Source organism: Cebus imitator, unplaced genomic scaffold, assembly GCF_001604975.1.
Source record: "Cebus imitator isolate Cc_AM_T3 unplaced genomic scaffold, Cebus_imitator-1.0 Scaffold154, whole genome shotgun sequence".
NCBI classification, from domain to species: domain Eukaryota; kingdom Metazoa; phylum Chordata; class Mammalia; order Primates; family Cebidae; genus Cebus; species Cebus imitator.
The window spans coordinates 1,302,385-1,318,772 of record NW_016107469.1 but is presented as its reverse complement, the minus strand read 5'-3'; the positions used below and the strand labels follow the sequence as shown (position 1 = coordinate 1,318,772).

At 40.9% G+C, this 16,388-nt stretch overlaps 1 protein-coding gene across 4 annotated transcripts in view; it reads left to right on the top strand.

Moving 5' to 3' along the window:
- RAB27A (RAB27A, member RAS oncogene family) overlaps positions 1-16,388 on the top strand; it is an 86,157-nt gene that overhangs the window by 10,155 nt on the left and 59,614 nt on the right. For 2 of the 4 annotated variants that reach the window (XM_017543364.2, XM_017543365.2), the window contains exon 2: positions 9,178-9,297. The exons of 1 other annotated variant lie outside the window; for it this stretch is intronic. The gene's annotated coding sequence lies outside the window, so the exon portion shown is untranslated. Of the gene's footprint in view, positions 1-7,549; positions 9,130-9,177; positions 9,298-16,388 lie in introns of those variants that run through there. One more of the 4 variants, XM_037743783.1, reaches the window with a different exon arrangement.

The following is a 16,388-nucleotide window of genomic DNA, read 5'->3' as shown; positions in this document are numbered from 1 at the left end:
TTTTAATCACCAAGTGTCAGATTAGGACCAGTAACATCAGCACCACCTGGGAACTTAGAAATGCAGATTTTCAGCCCCACTCCAGACCTACTGAATCTGAAACTCTGGTGGGGCCTAGGGTCTGTGTTTTAAGGCCATCTAGGTGACTCTGATGCACACTGAATCTTGAGAACCACTGTCTACAGCTACGTTTCCTGACTCAACCACTGGTTAAAGCTGCTGACCTTGGCATTTGTAGCTGATGAGTCATTAGCATTGAGGCCTTAACTTAAGCTAGCCATCTGCTTTCCTTGGAGATGGTTATTCAAAACAGGAACGATTGTTGTAAGTCTTCATTAGAATGCCATACACCAGTGAGGGAATGGACTAGTATTTATTGAGCACCTGCTGTATGTGAGGCACTGTGTGTGAGGCTGCTATTTATTTCATTTAATTCTCACAACCACATTGCTAGGTCATCAGTGTTATTATCCCTATTTTACAGATTTGGTATCTGAGGGTGGTAGAGGTTAATGTGATCTTGACCTGAAGGTTATTTGCGTAACTGTAGTTGTACATTTTTGCCATCTGTTTGTCTCTCTAGAACAGGGACTTACAAACTTTATTGTGTATAACCAGGTAGCCCCTGGGAGGCTTGTTACAAATGCAAATTCCCTAGGCCTCCCTCACAGAGATCCTAATTCAGAGGCCGGGATGGAACCCAAAATTTTGGATTCTCATCAAATACCCTAGGTGATTCTGCTGCCAGTCCTGGGTCCATTTTCACTTGCCCTAATTCGTTGACCAGTTGCCCCTCAAGGCTTCTCTGAGGTTCTGTGTTCTCCTGTGTTTTGTGCTCACAGGCCTTGGACACTGAATGGAGAAGAAATTTGAGTATGGGAGGAGAGGCTTTGGGAGCCTTCATTAAGTCTTACCTGCCTGGCTCTTTCTGCTCTCTCTACTGCCTCTTAGAGGGTTCCTAGGCCATATTTTGGCTTTGCGTAACTTGTGATCCTTTTCATTTTCTATCCCAAAGTTTGTAACTGTTCTTATAGCAACTTTGCCCTTGTGTCTGTGGGATGCATAGATGTGAGCAATTTCCTTCAGGCTGTAATTAGTAACTGTGGAGTGGTGAGTTGCTTCGGGTTTTGAGGTCAGAAATGGTATTTCATCTGTTTGGTGATAAAAGGCCTTATTTTTCGCAGATAGAATTGACATATTTAAAAGTAAATCAGAAGACTGAATAATTTGGTGCCATTATGAAGATAAAAAAGTGAAATGAAAATTAAAAACAAATTTCAGATATAATGACTGATGCCCTTCTTTGTGAGGTGACAGGCTGATTTCTGCCCACAAGTTTAGAAGTGGCCACTCCCATAGTGTAAAAGAGTCATGTCTGTGAGAAGATAGCTTTTGTCCAGTAGAGAACTCAGAAATGTTGAACTATTAAATTTCTTCAATATGTCTTAGTCCCTGAAACAAAATGTGTATTACAACATGGGAAGGAAATTCACAAAAGCAAATATTGCAGCTTCCTGAAGTCCACTGTATATAAAGCAAATTACAGGTTATGTTTCTAAGACTACTTTCTTTCTCTACCTGATATTAGAGTTGATAATAACAATATGCAAGTGAGTGTAACAGCTACAGCTACCATGTGTCAAGAATACAAACGTTTTCTCATTTAATCCTCAAAGCAGGTATTACCCTTCATTTTACAGATGATGAAACAGGTTCAAGAGGATTAAGTAATTTGCCCGATGCTGGGATGTGGTCTCCAGGGATGCAGGACTTTCAGTGCTATAACTCAGACAGTCCCCACTAAACGAGGATGGTTGGTCCCACTGTCACCCAGCCTGCTGATCCACAATTGTTAGTAAGGCCAAAGGGTTCTGATTTAGACAGATGGTTAATATATTGAAAATTGCCAACCTTCCTTACAAGGCAACTTTCAGAACATTTTTTGGTGCCAGTTTTCCTTCATTTTACACACAGTTCTAATAACCTTGGTTATTTGGTTTCCAGGTGCCTTGTCAATTAAAAATAGCACATCAGAAAGGCTAGGGGTTATCCCAGGAAAGTACTACTGTGGTGAAGGGTAGCTGCCTGACTGATAGCAAAGGTGAAGGGGGGGAAGAAGGCAATACAAATTAACAGAAGACATGAAATCAATACAGTTGTCAGAGGAGACATTTATTATGGGGGCAAACATACCTTAAACGGAAATGCTATTATTGAAAATTTTCTTTGTGTCAAACACAGCACAGTTTTAGGTACTTTACAGGTATACATAATTCAATCCATACAAAACAATCTTTTTTTTTTTTTTTTTTTTGAGACGGAGTTTCGCTCTTATTGCCCAGGTTGGAATGCAATGGTGCGATCTCAGCTCACTGCATCCTCTGCCTCTTAGGTTCAAGCGATTCAACTGCCTCAGCCTCCTGAGTAGCTGGGATTATAAGCACTTGCCACTATGCTCAGCTAATTATTTTGTATTTTTAGTAGAGACGGGGTTTTACTCCATTGGCTAAACTGGTCTCAAACTCCTGGCCTCAAGCAATCTGCCCACCTCGGTCTCCTAAAGTGCTGGGATTATAGGTATGAGCCACCGCGCCCGGCCAAATTTAACAAGGTTATATGTGGACATTGTTCTACCAGGCCTATTACAAAAACCCAGTAGACTCCTCTCCCGCAGCCCATTTCCTGCTCCCCAGAGTTAACCACTGAACTGTTGCAATTAGCTGACTTTGCTAATAGTTTACACATCTAGTGTTTAAATGACACATTTATATTTCTATGGTCAATTTTTCAGTAATTTTTTTAGTGCATTATCTATTGATACTTTATTACAGAAGAAGAGAATTTAGCTTATTCCTCCATCTACCCCTGACAGAAGTGTACCATTTCATCTCCTATTTCTCCCCAAATAATTATAATTTTAGTTAGATCAATATGTCGTGGGGCTGGGTGTGGTGGCTCACGCCTGTAATCCCAGCACTTTGGAGGCCGAGGGGAGAGGATCACATGAGGTCAGGAGTTCAAGACCAGCCTGGCCAACAAGGTGAAACCCCGTCTCCACTAAAAACACAAAAATTAGCCGAGTGTGTTGGTGGGTGCCTGTAATCCCAGGCGAGGCTGAGACAGGAGAATCACTTGAACCAGGGGCCAGAGGTTGCAGTAAGCTGAGATTGCGCCACTGCACTCCAGCCTGGGCGACAGAGCAAGACTCCTCAAAAAAATAAAAGAGTATGTCATGGGCTCACCATTTTTATTTTTAAGCCTTCCCTCATGGGTTGGGCCGAATCCCCAGAGAAGACCACTTTAACCACCTGCCTATGAAGTATGCCTGCATTTTGGGAGTCCAGTTATGCTGGTGGGAAGTTGGGGGCAGTGGGGTGTCTCAGTATTTACTATGTGATGTCTCACCACCTACCCCTGTCTCCACTGAAGTTCGTGTGCCTCAGAGACCCTCTGAGGGTTTTGCCCTCTTCAGAGGATAAATTTTTGACTTCAGGCAGAGATGGAGAAGTCACAAGGTTGGCAAGGGTGGGGATTGGGATCTAGGGGCTGAATTTGTTCATTTGTTCCTTTGTCTTTTCTTTTTTTTTTTTTTTTTTTGACGGAGTTTCTCTCTTGTTGCCCAGGCTGGAGTGCAATGGTGTGATCTCGGCTCACTGCAACCTCTGCCTCCTGGGTTCAGGTAATTCTCCTGCCTCAGCCTCCTGAGTAGCTGGGATTACAGGCACGCACCACCATGCCCAGCTAATTTTTTGTATTTTTAGTAGAGACGGGGTTTCACCATGTTGACCAGGATGGTCTCGATCTCTTGACCTCGTGAGCCACCGCGCCCGGCCTGTTCCTTTGTCTTTTCATTCGTTCTTTCCTCCCCCTACTTAATAATTTATTTTAAAAAAACTATTTTATGGAGGTATTATTGACATATAAAAGGCTGTACATATTTAATATATACATCTTAATGAATCTGGGGATAATTATTCACCCCTAAAACCATAAGGTCATAAACGTATCCATCACCCCCAAAGTTTTCCCCTGCCTCCTTTATTATTACTGGATTTTTGTGTGTGTGATAAAAACAATTAACATGGGATATGTCTTCTTAACAGATTTTCAGTTTATAATACAGTATTATTAGCTATAGACACTATGCTGTATAATAGTTTTTCAGAACTTATTTATTTTGCGTAACTGAAACTTGTTTTCCTAACTATGACCTTCCCATTTCCCCCTCCTCCCAGTCCCTGGCAACCATCATTCTGCTCTCTGCTTCTGTGACTTTGAGTACTTATTTTTAATTAAAAAAAGATTTTTTTTTAAGAAACAAGATCTTACTCTGCTGCCTAGGCTGGAGTGTAGTGGTGTGATCATAGCTCACTGCAGCGTCGAAATCATGGGGTCAAGCAATTGTTGCGCCTCAGCCTCTTGAGTAGTTGGGGCTGTAGGAGCAGCCACCATACTTGGAGAGTTTGACATTTTAGCAGAAGGAATGAAATAATAAAGATCAAAATGAAATCACAACTACTCGGGAGGCTGAGGCAGGAGAATTGCTTGAAGCTGGGAGGTGGAGGTTGCAGTGAGCTGAGATCATGCCACTGCACTCTGGCCTGGGAGACAGAGCAAGACCCACTGTCAAAAAAAAAAAAAAAAAAAAAAAAAAAATTAGCCATTCTAGCAAATGTGAAGTAATCAAAATCAATGTGGTTTTGATTTGCATTTCTCTGATGATTAGTGATGTTGAGCACTTTTTCGCTTACTTGTTGGCCATATTTCATGTCTTCTTTGAAAAAATGTCAATTCAGGTCTTCTGCCCATTAACATTTTTTTTTTCTTTTGGGGGGTATTTTTTTGGTATTTAGTTGTATGAGTTTCTTGTCTATTTTGGATATTAACCCCTTATCAGATGTACATATTTCCGCCCCAACTATAGGTTGCCTTTTCTTTTGTGTTTGTTTGTTTTTTGTTTTTTTTTTTTGAGGTGGGGTGTCACTCTGTCACCTGGCTGGAGTTCAGTGGCATGACTTCTGCTCACTGTAGCCTCTGCCTCTGGGCTCAAGTGATTCTCATGCATCAGCCTCCTGAGTAGCTGGGATTTAGGTGCCTACCACCACGCCTGGCTAATTTTTGTATTTGGAGTAGAGACAGGGTTTTGCCACGTTGGTCAGTCTGGTCTCGAACTCCTGACCTCAGGTGATCCACATGCCTTGGCCTCCCAAAGCGCTGGGATTATAGGCGTGAGCCACCATGCTCAGCCAGTTTTGTCAATTTTGTTTAATTTTTCAAAAAACAGTCTCAGTTTTATTGATCTTTTCTATTTTTTTTTAAGTCTATTTCATTTTGATCTTTATTATTTCATTCCTTCTTCTAAATTTGGGCTTAGTTTGTTCCCTTTTTTCTAGTTTGTTGTGGCATAAACTTAGGTTGTTTACTTGAGAGCTTTCTTTTTTCTTAATGTAGGCATTTATCACTATAAAATTCTCTCTTAAAACTGCTTTTGCTGAATCCCATGAAATTTTAATATGTTGTATTCTATTGTCATGTATCTCGAGATTAAAAAAAGTTCCTTTTGATTTTATTTGGCCCATTGGCTGTTCAGGAGTGTGTTACTGAAATTCCACATATTTGTGAAATTTTTAATTCTCCTCTTGTTATTGATTTCCAGCTGCATATCATTGTGGTCAGAAAAGGTATTTAATATAACTTCAGTCTTTTAAATTTGTTGAGACTTGTTTTGTGGCCTACTGTATGTTCTACCCTGAAGAATACTCCATGTACACTTGAGATTAATGTATATTCTATGGTTGGATAGAAAGTTCTGTATATGTCTGTTAAATCCATTTGTTCCCTAATATTGTTCAGACTGCTGTTTCCTTATTGATTTTCTGTCTGGATGATCTGTTCATTGTTGAAATCAGGGTATTCAAATCCCCTACTATTATCGTATGGTTATCTATTTCTCCTTTCAGTTTGGTTAATATTTGCTTTATATATTTAGGTACTTTGATGTTGGGTGCCTACATGTTTACAACTGATACATCTGCTTGATGAATTCACTCCCTTGTCACCACACAACTACCTTCTTGGTCTCTTGTGACTGTTTTTTACTAGAAGCCTATTCTGATAGAAGTATAATCACCCTTGCTCTCTTTTGGTTTACATTTGCATGAAATATTTTTTTCCATCCCTTCACTTCCAGTCTGTCTGCCCTTAAATCTAAAGTGACTCTCTTTCAGGTAGCAAATAATTGTATCTTAATTTTTTATATAGATTCTGTCATTCTATGTCTTTTATTTATTTTTATTTTTGAGATGGGGTCTTGCTCTGTCACCCAGGCTGGAGTGCAGTGGCGCCATCTTGGCTCACTGCAACCTCTGCCTCTGGGGTTCAAGCAATTTTCATGCTTCAGCCTCCTGAGTAACTGTGGTTATAGGTGCCTGCCACCTTGCACAGCTAAATTTTTTTTTTGTATTTTTAGTAGAGATGGGGCTTCGCCACGTTGGCTAGGCCTGACCTCAAGTGATTTGCCTGCCTTGGCTTCCCAAAGTGCCAGGATTACAGGTGTGAGCCACCGTGCCCAGCCTCTATGTCTTTTAATTGAAGAATGCAATACATTTACATTTAAAGTAATTATTGATACATAGAGACTATGCCGTTTTGTTTGTTATTTTCTGTCTGTCTGGTAGTTCTTTCATTCTTTTCTTCTTCTCTTGGTGTGCTGAGCTGCTTTTTAAGCAGATGACCACCACTGAGTCTGTTTTGAGTCCGAATTTTTCTGTCCCCCAGATTCCAGAAGTTTGGGGTTCTGAATACTTGAGACTTTCTGGAGCTTCTGTGATTAGTTGCTTCTTAGATTTCCCTACTGGCAGATAAAGAGTCAGCTTTCTAGGTCTGTTAAGCCGTTACCTCTAGCTTCTGCCTTTTTGTTGATTCTAGCTTCTACCTTTTTGTTGATTCCATTACCTGATCTTCGTCCTTGTGAGTTTATGTCTAAAAGAAATAAAACATTCTTTGTTATTAGTGAGATTTTGGGAGGCAGCAGAACTGCATGTACATGTTGAGCATGCCATCTTTATTCTGAAGTCTGAAAGACATTTTAGAAAGCTTTCAATGCAAAAGCATCCAAAAAAGGTTTTGTTGCTTTAAGCAGACTATGAAAAATGGTATTGCCCTAATTTCACTTGCTATTCAAAGAATAGTTCCAGAGTTAGGAATGTCAGTATTGCCTGGGTGCTTACTAGAAATATAGACTCCTGGTCCCCCTACAGGAATATTGAATCAGAACTGGCATTTTGAAAGATCCCCAGGAGATTCCTATGTATGCTAAGGCTTGAGAATTGCTAATATGAACTTGTAATTAAAGGAAGTTAAGTCTAATGAATTTTAATCTAGGATTTAAAAATCTTGGTACATTTTCTTACTAAATTATTCTCAAAATTCTAGATGTTGCCGTGAGACATAAAAGAGAAAGGGGTGCATTTTCATGAGTTTTCATCAGGTATGAAACAAAAATTCCATTTTGTTCAGCATAAGAAGAGGTATCAGACTGGTTGTGCTCAGACTTTTCTTAGTTGCCCACTGTTCTTGAGGTTGGTGGTGGTATTTTTAGATTGAACAGATTGAGTCTTCAGTGACACTTTGAGCTGCCAGATTGAAAGTGTGGCTTCTCCTAGAGGCAAGGGATAGATTCACTAGTTATATGTCCAACATTTTACCTAATAATTAGTAAGTGCTCAATAAGTGATTGTGGGGGTGAATGAATAAAAAACAAGATACAAACCCTGTCTTCAAGATTGTCACATACCAACAATAAAGATCAAGAAATAAACTGAATAATTAGCATACAGGGGTGACCAGTTCTAGAAACAGGAAGCAGAGAGAAGGTGCATTTGGCTCAGCTTTGCTGGCACAAGGAGTCAAGGAGCTCAGTCTTCGTGAACAGATCTTGGTGGATTTAGAGTAGCAACTCTCACACTTTAGTGTGTAGCAGAATCACCTGGAGTGCTTGTTGAACCAGAGACGGCTGTGCCCTATCCTCAGAATTTCTGATTCACTGGGGTGGGCCCAAGAATGTGCAAAATTCTAATAAGTTCCTAGAAGATGCTGATAATACTGGTCTTGGAACCACAGTGTGAGAACCACTTAACTTAGAGAATTACAAAGTGTTCTGGTGGCTGCACTCTAGCAGCTTATAGGCAGGAGGCAGGTGATACTGAAGGCAGAAGCCTAAGGAGCAGGGATTTTATTGTGGAGATTGAGGGGAGCCATTGACAGGAGAGTGATGGACTCTCATTTGCCTTTTGGAAAGATCACTTTGGGTGTGGTGTGGAGGAGAGATCAGAGGCAAGAATACATGGGGACCAGAAAACCAAATAAGTAGTTTAATTACAGCCATCCAAGAAATAATACAAACTTGGAGTAAGGGCAAGACGATGAATATCCTTAGGAGTTGTTGGCCAAATGGAAGTGGGAGGGGCAGAAAGGGAGGAGTTAATGAGAACCGTCAGATTTCTGGCTGTGTGTTTTGGGATTGTGTGATTCAAGACACAGGAAGAGAAGTGGGTTTGAAGCAAGGTTATGGAGAAAAGCAAAGTAGGTATGTTGAGTATAGGACATGTTGGATTTGAGGTACCAGCAAGGTATCTGGGTGGGCTCCATTGTAGGCAGTTTTACTTAAGGAATTGGAGGCCAGCTGCAAGGTCTGGTAAGAAATCTAGCCCCATCCCTCCTGCCACTTCCATTTGATCTTCCATATTGTTTGTTTGGATCAGGCTTTGCATTTGTAAGCAACAATGTGAATATAACCTTTAAGGGCCTTGAGAACACAACACTTTTCAAAATGTTTTCTCAAGAAAACAAATGTTCTACATTTTTGATTCATGGCGTAAGTGGGAGGAGGAAAGAGTTGAAGTACTAGTCTTGTAACAGCAGAAGTTAATAAAGCCTCCCTCTGTCTGAGAGGCCAGTCGAATTGGAACCTGGTAAGCTTGAAAGGGGCAAAAATCACTTGACTGGTCTGCAGTGCCATATGACGAACAGCTGAGACTAATTAGCTGGATTGTGGGTTTTTACAGCGATGCCTGTTTTGAAAGTTGATGGAGCGAACCGCTTTTCAAAAGGCTCTTTTGAAAAACTTTTGTAAGTAGGCCATTCTGACTTTAATATTTTTCTTTGTCTTAACATTAGATAAAGAGTAACCTTCTGGAAGAGGACATGTGATTGGAAGTTGTCAATTGTTGAAGTCTTGGTAACTCCGGTCTCTAACATTTTAGAAAATAACAACAAGTGTTTCTCTACCCTCTCAAGGTATGGTTTTGTATTTATCTTTTTTTTTCTTTTGGTACTGGTTTTGAGCTCTGTCATGTCAATTTTCATGTGCTTAAATTACGTGCAATTTAACATAAAATACCATTGCACATATTATTTTTAAACTAAAGACTTCACGATGTCTGCTGAATTTCCTGGGATTAGTTTGAAAAGTGCATTTGAATATGCATACTGACTGCATTCTTCCTTTTTTTTGTGTACTCGAATAAAGTAACGTAGGTGTTTATTTTCAGGTAATATGTTGAATATGAGAGCTAATTAAGACATTGAATTATTCTGAGAGTCTTGCTTATCCTCTGAGGTTGACAAAAATTCAAGCTTATTGGTGTTTTGTTTTTGATGGTGTTAATAGCTTTTTTTTTTTTTTTTGAGACAGAGTCTCACTCTGTCACCGACGCTGGAGTACAGTGGCACAATCTCGGGTTACTGCAACCTCTGCCTCCTAGGATCAAGAGATTTTCCTTCTCCAGCGTCCTGAGTAGCTGGGACCCCGCGCTATCATGCCTGGCTAATTTTTGTATTTTTAGTAGAGACAAGGTTTCACCATGTTGGCCAGGGTGGTCTACAACTCCTGACTTCAACTGATTCACCTGCCTTGGCCTCCCAAAGTGCTGGGATTACAGGCATGAGCCACTGCACCTGGCCTAATAGTGTTAATAGCTTTAGAGGAGGACTGTAAGTGTGTATTTTAGGATAAGGTTTATTTCTTCTAGAAATTAAATCTTTTTTAAAATTAGTGTTAATTCTGTTAGGTTTGATAATGCTATGGTTGTTATGCAAGGAAATGTCCATATATTTTAGAGATGCAAAGTGAAGTATGCCGGAGTGAAAGATCTGGTTGGTGAGTGCGATGAGAGGTTTCATTACAGAATTCTGTCTACTTCTGGATATTGTGTTAGTTTACTGGAGATACCATAACAAAGTACCATAAACTGGGTGGCTTTAAAACTATGTGATTTTAAAACCAGAAATGTATTGCCTCACAGTTCTGGAACCTGAAATTCCAAGGTCAAGATGTCATTGGGTTTGGTTCTTTTTGAGGACTGTGAGGGAGAATCCATTCCAGGCCTTACTGCCTAGCTGTGGATGTCTGTCTTTTCCCTATGCCTTTTCATGTCATCCTCCTTGTGTTCATCCTCCTTGTCTTTTCATGTCATCCTCAACTGTGTTCACAGTTCCTCTGCTTGTAAAGAGACCATTAGGGTGGATTAGGACCTACCCTAATGACCTCTTTTTAACTTGATCGCCTTTATAAAGGTCCTAGCTCCAAAACACATTGTATTCTGAGGTACTGGGAGTTAGGGCTTCAACATATGAATTTTAGGGGAACACAATTCAATCCATAACTGGCATGTTTGAAAAGTTTCATAATATGACATTTTAAAGACCTGCCTCAAAATGCATGCAGTAAACATTTGTTAAGCCCAATACCTGGACTGTGCTGGTTATTGCGTGTGCAAAGATGCATAAGACATGGTTCCTGCCCACTAACCCATGGTTTAATCAAATATAGGGATCTAACTTTGTGAATGTGTATGCGTTTACTTATTGCTTCCATTGAGTTGTGTGTCTCTGGAAGCACAATCAGGGTCCTGACACATGGACAGCTTAATTCCTGCAAGAGACACCTGGAGGCCGGGCGCGGTGGCTCAAGCCTGTAATCCTAGCACTTTGGGAGGTGGAGGGGCGTGGATCACCGAGGTGAAGAGTTCAAGACCAGTCTGCCAACACAGTGAAACGCTGACTCTCCTGAAAACAGAAAACTTAGCTGGGCATGGTGTTGTGCGCCTCTAATCCCAGTGACTTGGGAGGCTGAGGCTGGAGAACTGCTTGAACCCGGGATGCAGAGGTTGCAGTGAGCTGAGATCGTGCCACTGCATTCCAGCCTGGGTGACAGAGTAAGACCTTGTCTTAAAAAAAAAGACATGTGGAAGGGCATAGTTTAAGAGAATGGAAGGACTTAATGTTCACCTAGTGCGTTCTCCTCATTTCACAGCATTTAAGGAGTGAGCAAAGGAAGTTCAAAAAATAATCCAAAAAAGAGTATCCAGAGAAATAGGAAGAAAACAAGGAGAGTGTTTTTTTTTTTTTTTTTTGAGACGGAGTTTCGCTCTTGTTACCCAGGCTGGAGTGCAATGGCGCGATCTCGGCTCACTGCAACCATAGAATGAAGTTGGATTTAATACATTCCAAAGGAGTTTACCTGCAGGGTAGGGATGATTTAGCCTGTTGTACAGGTGTAGAAACAGGCCCCGTGGTTCCTATGTTTTTTGTTTTTAAATACCTAGCAGCAAGGTTGGCGAAGTTGTGATCTAGTCAACCACAGGGCCCAGGAGGAAGCAGGTCTTTCTTTCCCAGATTAGTTTAAATTACATTCCAGGAATACCAGAGCAAGCTAATTTCTAGTAGTGGTTCTGCCACTAACGATTTTTATTACCTCAGGGGCTGGTTTAGGAGGCTATAAAGTATTGTTGTAAAGAAAACAGGTACGGCCGGCGTGGTGTAATCCCAGCACTTTGGGAGGTCCAGGGTGGCGGATCACGAGGTCAGGAGTTCGAGACCAGCCTGACCAACATAGTGAAACTCATCTCTACTAAAAATACAAAAATTAGCTGGCTACTTTCTCTGTCTCGTACCACTTTCTCTTTGTCACTTCTAGAAATAGTGTTAGGTCATGGAGATATGACCCTGAAGCCATAAGAATACAAACAACCATTTTTTCTTCTTTCTTGGTGCTTCTGCTGCCCACAAGACAGGAACTGTAGCAGAAAGGGACGCTCTGATGAAACCTTGCTGGCTGGCAGGTTGGCGCCATGGCAACTAGGCTGCCTCTCTGCGGCTGTTTCCGCTTCCTTCCTCTCTGGACCCGTTGTACCTATGTGCTCAAACTGGAAACTGTCTTCTCCCTGCCTCCATTTCTGTTTTTACTCCTTAGAACTAAGGCTTCTTGAGATATCTGTTCATCGCTTGCTATCATTCCTTTCTTCCTCCCTTTGAACCTGTTTCATTTAGAGCCAGAGCTCAGGCTATGGCATACGCGATAGCTGATGAGTCATATGAAGCCCATTAAAAACAAAAGCTGATTATCACAGGAGGGGAGCCAATATTTATTTGTACTGTCTATGCAACAGCATGTTTTCTTGTACACTTCTGGTGTTACTGCAGCGTGGCTGGGGCCCTGACCTCTTGGCAGAGGACCCATGGTGTAGGCTGGGGGGCAGGTAGGGGAAGTGGGTGATGAACGACATGGGGCACTGCTTGAGAGATGAGCTAGCTTTGCTGCTACTTCTCTGGAGGCAGAAGCTGCTTTGCTCACACATGGGTATAAATCATCCTTTCAACAGCTGAGAGCATCATTTTTTTTTGCTGTTTTTCTTGTTTTTCCTGTTTTATACTCTATCTGGCTTCCTTTCTTGATGACATAATCTAAGCTGGAATCCTTTAGCTCTCCTTTAGCTAGATGGTAAATCCAGCAAATAGCTAGATGGTAAATCTTTTCATCCAGCAAATAGTGAATGGATCCACCATTTTCGTACAGAGAAGGTCTAGACCGCTTCAAGTGTGTACCTCTGTGCTGTGGCAACTGAGCCAGCTTGTGGACCATCACTGCTTGAAAAAACTCCTTCCTAGTGTTTTTTTTTGGATCTCTTGCTGCTGCTTATATTTTTGTTTTCTCTTCACTCTAAATGTCCATCTCTTTTTTCCCATGGCCTCAGAAAATACAATCATGTTGATGACACTGGAATTCATAGCTATCTTCTTCTTAGCTATGAATTCCAGCGCCATCAACATGGTCTGTTTTCCAAATGCCAGTTAAACACAACTTACTTGATGTCCCTCAGACATGAGGGACATTTAACTGGTTGTGTACTGTACAGTGTAATGTGGTTGTTGAGAGTGTGTCTGAGTCAGATCTTGGTTCTGCCACTTCTGGCTCTGTGACCTTGGGCAAATTTATTAAGCTTTCTGTGCATTTTTTTTTTCCATCTGCATATTAGGGACCTTATATGGTGGTTGTGAAGAGTAAATGAGTTGGTACTTGAAAGGATTTAAAAAAGTGCTCAATGGTAGTTAGAATAATTATCACCTTCTCAAACCATCTTTTTCTTTTTTGGTTAATGATACACCATTTATTTACCAAACCAAAAGTTTTGGTTATCTTTAATTTCTGTACTAGTCTGTTAAGAAGTTATGTTGATTTCCACCTCCTAAGTATATCTCAAAGTAATCCCTTCTTCTTCATGCCTACTGTCACTGACACAATTCAAACCCTCAAAATCTCTCTCCATATGTCCTAGCCAGTTCAAACTGTTATATCAAAGTACCATAGGCTGGGTAGCTTACAAACAACAGAAACTTATTTCCCACTGTTCTAGAGGCTGAAGGTCTGAGATCAGGGTGGCAGCATGCTAGGATTTTGGTGAGAGCTTTCTTCCAGGTTGCAGACACTGGACTTTGCCCTGTATTCTCACAAGGCAGAAGGACAGCTCGCTGGCCTCTTCTTAGAGGCACACTAATCCCCTTCATGAAGGATCTATCCTCCAAACCTAGTTACTTCCCACGGACCTACCTCCTTAGACCATCACGTTGGGGATTAGATTTCAACATACAAATTTTGGGGAGACACAAACATTCAGTTGGTTACATTAGAGCCTCCTGTTGCTCTGTGTCTCTTCTCCATGTGGCTGCCATAGAGATTTTTCTAAGGCACACATCTCATGCTCCTCTCCTGTGTAAAAAGCCTGTGGTGGCCTTCCCTTGCCCAGAGGGTGACACACAAACTTTTTAGTGCCATGTCACAGTCCTTTTAGTCCTAGGTCTCACTCTCCCATGTTTTCAGCCTCTGTTCTAGACACATTCTCCCTGACCTCCATGCACCCCTTCAGCCATGTCCACTGCTGAGGTCCTTTAATGCATCGTGAGTAACCTTCGCCTCTTATACCTTTGCAAGTGCAAACCCTCAAATCCTTACCCATCTGCATCAGTCAGCCCAAGACATGTTCCTTTCTGATGGATTTAAACCTGGTCTATTACTATATTTATTATTATTATTATTATTATTATTTTTGAGATGGAGTCTTGCTGTCTCACCAGGCTGGAGTGCATTGGCACAATCTCGGTTCACTGCAACCTCCGCCTCCCAGGTTCAAGTGATTCTCCTGCCTCAGCCTCCTGAGTAGCTGTGACTACAGATGGGTACCACCATGCCCAGCTAATTTTTGTATTTTTAATAGAGACAAGATTTCACCATGTTGGCCAGGATGGTTTTGATCTCTTAACCTCGTGATTCACCCCCCTTGGCCTCCCAAAGTACTGGGATTATAGCTGTGAGCCATCGTGCCCAGCCATTTTTTTAAAAAAAAAACTTGAACATTGGACATTCCTTACCAAATTCCATCAAAAATCAGTTACGTGTTTTGGACTGGCATCAAGAATTATTTGCTTGTACTTTCTGTTATCTTTAAGGGATAATGTTTATTTGGCTGACATGTGAGGTAAAGTCCTTCCCCACATTATCCTGTGCACTGTGTAATTTTAGACTGTTCACAATTGTCACTTGTCCCTCTGTGTGCCTGGTCAGTCACACTCTGACTTGAGTCCTTGGCTCAGATCCCCTATGTGAAGTTTTTCTGGTTCCCTCTTTAGGCATCGTGGGCTCCTTCTCCTCCCTCTGGTGCTGTCTCCCCAGCCTCCCATCTCTCTGATGGCTTGTGCATACTTCCGTTATAGTTCTCCTTTCACTGCATTTTCTTTGGGCATCTCCACAAACAGCTCACCTATTAGACTGTTGCTCTTTTAGAGCCACGTTCTTGGTTCTTAATGTAGTGGCATATCCACAATGCTTGTTTGTTAGATGTTTAAGTGATATGCTCATAAACTGCTCACCAAATTTCAGTCATTCAAACAAGGCTCTCACCCTCCTCAGTGGCATGAAGCTTCACTAGCATATCTTTGGATCATTGGTGGAGGCCAATTTATTTATCAAACCTCATTTAAAATTGTTAACAGCTTTGGATAGGTATGTGTTTGCTGTTCTGCATTTAATTTTGCATTTAATTTCCATTTAATTTATATTTGAAGGACTTTTAATATACATTTTTTGGAAAATACTTTCATATGTGTTGTGAACACTACAACCCTTTCCCACATCCTCCTATGCTTTGTAATTTTGATAATTTCCATTTGTCATTTGAGCCAAGTTTATTTTTCTCTAAAACAGCTGAAAATTTCTGTTAAAAAACAGATGCCCATGTATTCTAGCTTATAGAGGTTGGAAAATGTTTAAAATCTAAAAGTGATTAAATGTTTGTAGAAATCACCAAATAAAGATTTTGTCTGGGTGCAGTGGCTCAAGCCTGTAACCCCAGCAGTTTGGGAGGCCGAGGCAGGCTGATCACCCGAGATCCGGAGTTTGAGACCAGCCTGGCCAACGTGGCGAAACCCTGTCTGTACTAAAAATAGAAAAATTAGTTGGGCGTGGTGGTGTATACCTATACCCCCAGCTCCTTGGGAGGCTGAGGCAGGAGAACCACTTGAACCCAGGAGGTCGAGGTTGCAATTAGCTGGGATTGTACCACTGCACTCTAGCCGGGGTGACAGAGCGAGACTCTGTCTCAAAAAANAAAAAAAAAAAAAAAAAAAAAAAAAAAAAAAAAAAAAAGAAAGAAAAAGAAAAAACCAAAAACAAATGCTGGCTATAGTTGAGGGACTCTTTAGAGTCAGGGGTGAACTAAATGTTGTATTCTCTTATGATGTTTAATGTGGTTTTTTGTAAGACTGAAGACTCCAGAATTGTGTTACAGAGTTGTTTTCTGATATCTTTCAATAAGTGCTCCTTTTCATTTCTAGATGATGGTTACTGTAACATCTTTCCTCAAATATATGCATTTCATAGAGCTAAATGAAATACAGACTTTAGGACAATTCATTTTAGACTAATGAAAAAAGTTGGCAAAGTTTTTTTAAGTGGGTCCTAAATTATTAGCCAGAATTCAGAAATTTGGCTTGTTTCTTTGATCTGAAAATTTAGAAGAGACATGGACTGGCTTATTTAACATACAGTGTTGAAT